The 7,886-nt window shown below is 43.1% G+C and overlaps 1 long non-coding RNA gene across 2 annotated transcripts; it reads left to right on the forward strand.

Annotated features, from left to right (window-relative positions):
• Window positions 1–154: 154 nt before the first annotated feature.
• Window positions 155–7,606, forward strand: LOC310677678. 2 transcript variants are annotated; one of them, XR_014511361.1, is made up of 4 exons: window positions 155–263; window positions 3,122–3,387; window positions 5,979–6,061; window positions 7,338–7,606. It is a non-coding gene; the product is annotated as an uncharacterized lncRNA (long non-coding RNA). The 2 variants fall into 2 exon arrangements; XR_014511362.1 differs by having other exon boundaries at window positions 158–263; window positions 3,119–3,387.
• The last annotated feature ends 280 nt before the right edge of the window (window positions 7,607–7,886 follow it).

Raw genomic sequence — 7,886 nt, forward strand, 5'->3', positions numbered from 1 at the left:
CGCCTGTCTCATGGAAACGGAAAGGTGGAGGGCGGGGCCAATAGAAGCTTGCGGAGGCGGCGAAGGGAAAGCCGAGTCCTAACGCGCATGCGTCCTCCGGCCGTCAGGGTTTCATTATTTTTTTCCTCCCCATCGCCTTCGCCCGGCGCCATTTTGTGCGCTCTTCAGTCACGTCTCGGTCCCATTTCGTTGAGAGGGCTGGAGGTGAAGGGGTGCTGAGGAGCGGCTCCGGCGGAGGCCTGAGGTAAACGAAGCCGAGGTAGGTGTGGGTGCGGTGAGGCCTTTTAATGTGTGTGGCGGGGGAGAATGCGACCTCCGTCCGTTGGCTTAAAAACAGCCGTATTTTGTGTGGAGAACGTCGAGGGGCGAAGAGGGCCGCGAGCCCCGCGACCGTTACCGCGGAAAACTACCTCAACGGCCCGAGGTAAACGTTGCGTAGTGGGGCGGGGCTGCGGACCGGAAGCCGAGTGTGACGTCAGGACTTGCGCAGCCGCCAATAAGGGGGCGGGGCTTCCTCTTCCGGGTTTCCCTCCTCAGTCTTCCTTTTGATAGACCAGGGACTCCCGCGAGGATCTGGGACGCGCGATAGTTTTCTCCCACCCTCGTATTTCTTGAAAGTGCTTAATGGCTGTACCTTCCTCGTGAAAAGGGCCTTGTCGTAGCCCTACTTGGCTATAGCGTTTTCATTATTTTTTTTGCTCCAGTAGCTACCCGCAAACGACCAACTATCCTGCGACGCCTCAAGGGCGCGTTTTATTGAGAGGGATATGCATTTGTGGATCAGGGGCGCCGTCGTGAGATCTGTTCAGAGATCTGCGCGAGGAGGCTGTCCATAAAGCAGCTGGGCCCTGCTCCATTGTGCATAAACCCCCGCTGGCTATTTGCTTACATTCCACAATCCATGTATGTCTGCACCTTTCAACCTAGAATAGTACTTCTGTTGTCTGATGAAGAGGGGCTCTAGCCCACAAAAAGCTTCGGCTATTGCCTTTCTTCAACTGTGAAGAATTAAAACATTTTCTATTAAAGACTAGCTTGACTTCCTCTTCAGGATTAATGTTGAGTATTAGCTTTAATAGCACTCTCCTAGTCATGTTCACTCATCATAAGTATGTGTGGTTAGCCCTGCAGCCGAAAAATTGTCCCAAGCAAAGGACTACTCTCAAGTCTAAATGCTGTATGCTTCTCTCTCCCTGCCATCCCATACAAATAAATATATAGGTATCCATATCTTATACCTTCAGTATGCCATGTGTGAGCCCCTGCTCAATGTGGATTAAGAGATGTTTGTGCTGCAAGGGGCAGCAAGCTGTGCTTTCTTGTAGTGCAGACTTTTTGTGCCTGTCTTCTATTTCTAGTAAATGCAAGTTGCTCAGACATCCTTGTTTTTTTAAAATCATAAGTAGTTTCTGGTAGTCCGAACAGAAGTCACCGCACCTTGTCAAAAGGACCATTTCTTTATAAACGTGAATAAGAATTAGGAATTTTGTGCTCTCCATCAACTTGCCAAGTGATGAAAAGAAGGTAGCTTCATAAGAGAGTGCTTTTTTGTCATCAGTAGAGCAGAAACTTCTGCCATGAATATGAGTAGAGCTTTTTACTGAGGATTATAAGAGAGTAAAATAAAATTTCACGAGGGCCTTGCAAATACTAACTCTTGTCTTAAAATTCTTAAATCACTTCAGCCCATCTTTTATGTGCTTGTATGCTTTGCACTCTAGATGTACTTATGAATTCACTGGTTCTTCAGGATGGTAATTATGCAACTAGGGGCAGTGTTCAAAACTCCCATTGTTCTAGGCACATTTTGCGACAGAATTTCATAATCGCAAGCAGGTTCTGAGCTCTGGGCACAGTATTGTGCCTAAGATTTCAGATTAAAATTTTGTATTTCCAGCAGTTTGAACTCCATCTTGTCCCCCAATTTCAAGAAGCACTTGTTTGATATTTGAAGGGGAAAGTATGCCGGCACCTCCTTCACAGTATTTAAATTGTTTCAGTTAAGAAGGATTTGCATATTTGCAAGCAACATAATTTTACACCAGTTTTCAAATCAACACAAAATTGAACAGTTGTGACATTTACAGAGCACGAGGTAGATATTCATCATGCTTTAGGCCGCATAGCCATCTTGTCATCTGTGACACACAAGTTGGAATGGGGTGGGGAGAGGATGTCCTTCCTCCTTTGTAATTTATCTTAATTTTGCCACCCGTGGCTAACTTGCTAGGTTTTCCATCTGCAGGTTGGATACAGAAAATACAGGACTGTTCATGAGAATGTTAAGCAGGGCTCCACAAATTATTGCTGGCCTTAGTAGTGAGCCATTTGTATTGGCCACTGGCTCCTCTCCTATACAGAATCCTCTGGCACACACGGGGAAGAGCTTTTCACTTACCCTGGGCTTTCAACACACTAGGAAACAGCAAGAATGCTTGGTATATCTTCTAAATGAGGTACTAAAAGAGGCAGGCTCCTTCTTTGTGTGTGTCAGAGAACTTGGAGAGAGAGTAGTCTCCCTTTCCAACCTGTTACGAAGAAAGAGCCCTCCCCTTGGGTTGTCTGCAAATCATGCAATGATTTGAGAAATGAGGTGCTATATCTTGCTTTGTCCAGGACATCTAGAAATTGCCAGAAAGAGACCATTAGTAACTGCTGGTCACACCTGACTGTATTTATTACGGATGTTTGCACTTAACTACCCAGGACAGTGGTTTTCAAACAGTAGGGCAGTCTCCCTTTAACACGTGGAAGGAGAATTCAAAGTCAAAAAGAGATAGAACCTTAAGCCATGTAGAACCTTCCTCCCTAGCAGGCCAAGACACGATGGGCTGAACACCCCAGCAGAAAATCTTCATTGATTCATACTGAGTTTTAAGTGGATGAGTGAGCTCGCACCTAATTTGGCAGGAACTTCTCCCCTTTTCTAAAACTCTTACCTTGTTGGAATAGTGTCCCACATGCAAAGACCTTTGCATGCCATGAGCAGACTATTGGTTCTGATTTGACAAGGGGGATCATAGGACAGAATTGATTGAGAAGCGGGTGACAAGCTCATACTGAGCTGGGGCCTATAATCTCTGCCCAAAATGCTGACACTTTGTATCTCTTATTCCAGCAGCAATTTCTTACTTACTTAACCCAGTGAGACATCAGAGGGACGTGTTCAGCATGGTGATGACAAATAAACTTGGAGCACCTTGCAAACGACTTCGTGGTGCCAAAAGGCATGTGGTGGAGGATGCTGCTGCCATTGTGAAGCTGGGCTATCTAACTCAAGAGGAAGATAATCCGCATGGAACATAGGATGAGTGGGACAGCTGAGCGAGGGCAGCTGCACTTCATATGATGCCGGAGACAAGATGGCTGTAAACTACGACTGAGACGGTGGGTCTTAACACTGGCTCTGATTAGTTGATCCCGACACATACAGTACAGTGTATTTTTTGCATTGTGATTGCAGTTGGGAGAGGAAACACAGCTGCACTGTAGGTAGACCAAATACTCCAGCCATAGACGTTGCCTGCTAGTAGACGGCTATTATTAAAGTGATCCTGCTAGGGTGATGGGTGGGAATGGGGTGTGAACTTCAATCCTTACAGAATATGAAAATAATAAAGACCAAACTATCACAAGATTGGGACGCGGGTGGTGCTGTGTGTTAAACCACAGAGCCTAGGACTTGCCAATCAGAAGGTTGGCGGTTCGAATCCCCATGACGGGTTGAGCTCCTGTTGCTCTGTCCCTGCTCCTGCCAACCTAGCAGTTTGAAAGCACATCAAAGTGCAAGTAGATAAATAGGTACTGCTCCGGCGGGAAGGTAAACAGTGTTTCCGTGCGCTGCTCTGGTTTGCCAGAAGTGGCTTAGTCATGCTGGCCACATGACCCGGAAGCTGTACGCCGGCTCCCTTGGCCAATAAAGTGACATGAGCGCTGCAACCCCAGAGTCTGTCACTACTGGACCTAATGGTCAGGGATCCCTTTACCTTTTTTTATCACAAGATTATTCTGTGTCTTTGCAAAATAAACTTGGCCATGTACAGATAATTGTGATGATGACCATTAACTATGTTTCACATAGCAAATTAGTACTTCATATCGTAGCTCACATGCTGTCCTTTATGTGGTGAATGCTGTTTGATGTCTCTGTTGGGAGACTCAGTTCTGATGCTTTTGTTTTTGTTACACATGAGCTGTTAAGCAATTAGGGCTTGACTTAGTGATGTTATTTGTTCTAGCATGTATCTGAATAGGTCTTCATAAACCTGGGAACCAAGAAGGGAAGGAAATGGATGTAGCTGCATTTTTATTTTCCTCTTCTGTTTTGCCTTTTGCCCCAGTTCTTAAATGAAACAAGGTGTGAGTGTCTGATTTTATTTTAGGGAGGGGGAAGCTAGCTGGGTTGTACACTTCAAAGGAAGTAATTATCCTTAGAAGCTCAGATATTCAACTTGGGCAGTTGCCACTGTAGGTTTATTAGAAAGAAATCTTGGACATTGTACTAACTCACAGAGTTTGTGGTACAGAAAGTGGCTACAGCTGAATACACAAATCCATGCTATTAACATATGTGTAAAGGTCTTTTTTTTTTTTTAAGAAATACAGTGAACACAATGGGAGGAATGGCTTGGTTCACATGTTGGGTTGAATTTTTGTTTGATGTTATGTCACTGAGGCTTGAGCTTGTGTGCTGCCCCCTCCCCTTGCAGGCTTTGATTTCAACCTTATGTCAAACCTTGATTTACTGTTACATTCAAACTAGTAGATGTTCTTTTCCTCTTATTCAAACCACAATGCCTGAGAGCCCAAGAATCTCTCACAATGCAAAAGCATTAACTGCTGTTGTGTTAGAGGTGAGCCAATTCAATGTGAATCAGCTCCCATGCTGCACTTCATCACAAGACTGCTTTTATTATCATAGATTGAAGGTAATATCCAAGAGTAGGCTACAGCTCTTGCTGCTTTGTGGCACAAAAATATATTGGGAAAGGCTGCTAAGACTTCATAGAGTAACACTTTGAATCTGCAAAACTTGAGTGTGTCCCACTGTGTGCTAAGGTGAGAAGGAAGCAGCTGAATACATTCCTGTTGCTTGCACACTCCGCTATTGTTGCCTGCCTTTTTTCCTGCTGTCTGCTCACTGCTTTTCTTCTGCCCATAAGAGCTACTAACAATGATGTTTCCAAAGAAAGGAAAAGCAGTTCAGCTTTATAGCAGCTGTTAAATATTTTTGTCATGCCAGGCTCTCCATGGCTACTTGAGATGGAGATGAACAGTGATTAGAGAATCCTGGAAAAGCTATGGGTGTTCTTCCAGTTACTGATCTGGCTAAACTTGGTATTACAGTTTTTAGAAACTTGGAAGTGTAGTTTGATCAGATACCTGCTTTTAAAATGCATTTTAAAATCAATACATCATAAATAATTTACATGCTGCTGTGAATGTTTGGATTATGATAATGTCAAAGGTATAATACTTGTTCTAGCCTGAGCATTCCTCCCCTGGGAAAACAATCTGTCTTGCGAACAGTGATTCAGGCACCTTCCTCCTGTTTTTCCCCAAGTTCTGGTCTCTCAATTGTTGCTGCCTCTCCAGAGCAGTATTCTAGCTCCATAAAGCCACAACTAGAAGAAAACTTTATATTACCAGTTGATGCCCTTTAATGCTGAAAGCAATAATGTGCACATTGATAATAGAATTGTAGAGAAGGGACTAGCTGAACCCTGTAAGGCAGGGATCTAAGATTAAGAGCCTCACACTCTACTGACTGAGCTATGAGGGTCTAGACTGGTAATGACAGCAGTATAGAGAAGGAATAGGCACTGTCAGCTGGAGCATTTTACTATAATTTATTGAATCAGGCAATTTAGAATACAGATATTGCCATTTGTGCAGAAGTGTTGGAGCAGAGGGAATGCCTTGGGGGGGGGGGACAGCCAGGCTTTCTAGAAATGTAACTTCTTTTTGCTATTTACCAGGTGCCTTTCAAGTTGCTTACCGTCCTATTCCAGAGAGCATTTGGAAATCAGTGATTTGTTTAATCACCAAGCCATCTGGAAAGGTAAGACAGTTTCTCAATATTTGCTAGCTTATGTATTGTGAAGGTTTTCCCCTTCTCTTAATTTTCATGTTGCCTTTTGTGCTTTGTTGTGTCAGAATTGCATAATCATATATGCTGATAGTGAACTCATTCTCCAAGTGCTAATCCTTATGGAGCTAGTCCAACGCACAAATAAAATCCAATCATAGGCATCCCCAGTGTGTTTTTCCTCTGTAAAGCTCTGCCTGTGTAGAATAAAGACACTTATTCTTCCATCTTCACCGCAAGTAGCAGCAAATGAAAATGCAGCTAGACTGATTTTCATTGCTGGTTTTTTTGTTTGTTTGTTTGTTTTTGCTTGTTGGCTGAAACTGGTCTGCTCACCTGGCTTCCTGCTTTCATTGTTGGAGTCTAATAAAGTTTTCTACATGTGGGAATAAGCTTTAGCAATGTGGAATGGTCTTTGTAAGGAGGTCCCTGGATGCCTGTCAGTGGAATGGATAGCTAAGAGCCTGGTCAGGCAAAGTTGCTAATATTTTTCTGCTTAAATGAGAAACCAGGCATTTTGCACAGAAAAACAATGTGATCTCAGAAGTAGCTCTGCATAGGGTGATTTAAGTTTGGTTGACATCCTCCTGGAGGGATGTGGGTGCTTAGTCCCATGCTGCTGGGGAAACACTTAAAAATACCGCATTGTATAGCATTGCCTACTGCCTTGGTTCAGGTGATTTCTTCCTACACTCATAGCTATACAGGACAACCACCAATGGGGATTTGGGGGGGGGGGGCAGAAGGGCAGAGAAAAGTTATGACAGCTGGTTCTGTTCATACAACCCTTTGATCTGTATCTGTCTACTTGGGTATTAGTATTTAAAATATGTAATTTGCTAGTTTTCATCTTCCTGGATATAATTACTATTTTAGGATGACAACTTATTTCACTTTGATGTTACAAGTCAATATAGCCTTTATTCTTTTTAAATCATGTTAAGATTACAAATAGTAATGGTGTACTGCAGAAGCAAATGTTTACTTTTGGCTTCCACCCAAGCTCAGTAACTCTTTTCTGTATTCTCAGCTTATGCATTCTATTATGTGCAAATAATTCCTTTAATTGTATGGTGTTAGCTCTGTACTCTTTGATTTTTCTCTCTAAAGGTGACAGGTTTTTTTATTTGCCAGTTGGACAGAGTATCTTCAAAACACTTGTGTGATTTGCCTCTTTCCCTAGGATGAGAACATATAGCTTTCCCCAATATTTGTATGTTTGTGTCATTTTAATCTTTTCTTTCAACAGAATTGTGACCCTGAACGTAGAGATCCCTGCAGAAAATACTTCCAAAGGCACAGAACAGTGTGAGCTTGTGTGTATGGCCGGAACCATGATGAAACATCAGCTATCTTGCTTGTGGGATTCAGTACATTTGTGCCGACTGCTTATAATCTGTTCCGAGTCATCTTCGTTAAGCAGAGAACTTTCATTGTATCCAAGCACTGACAGAATGTCTCAAGATGAACAGATACTTTAAACACTGATTTATGGAATAAAAGCCTATTTTATGATTACATTTGGCATCTTTTGTTTACCTTGCACTAGCTAGGAGCTTGGACAAACATGCTTTGTGGATGTTTCAAGACACTCTTCTAAGGGTTGTGCATTTGGGTCCTGGTGTGAGCACCACAGCTTCTTCTGGTCTTGGTTGTGGCTGAGGAGCCATTTATGGATAAACAAGAGAGTAGCCATTGAAAAGAGACTAATTGTCTGCTGTTCATGTAGAAGACCCATAACTCCCAATATAAAACCTGTACATTGCATCTTAAGTTCTAATAAGTCCTAATAATGCCT

The sequence above is a fragment of the Podarcis tiliguerta genome (assembly GCF_965153285.1).
Source record: "Podarcis tiliguerta genome assembly, chromosome: 1".
Lineage (NCBI taxonomy): Eukaryota > Metazoa > Chordata > Lepidosauria > Squamata > Lacertidae > Podarcis > Podarcis tiliguerta.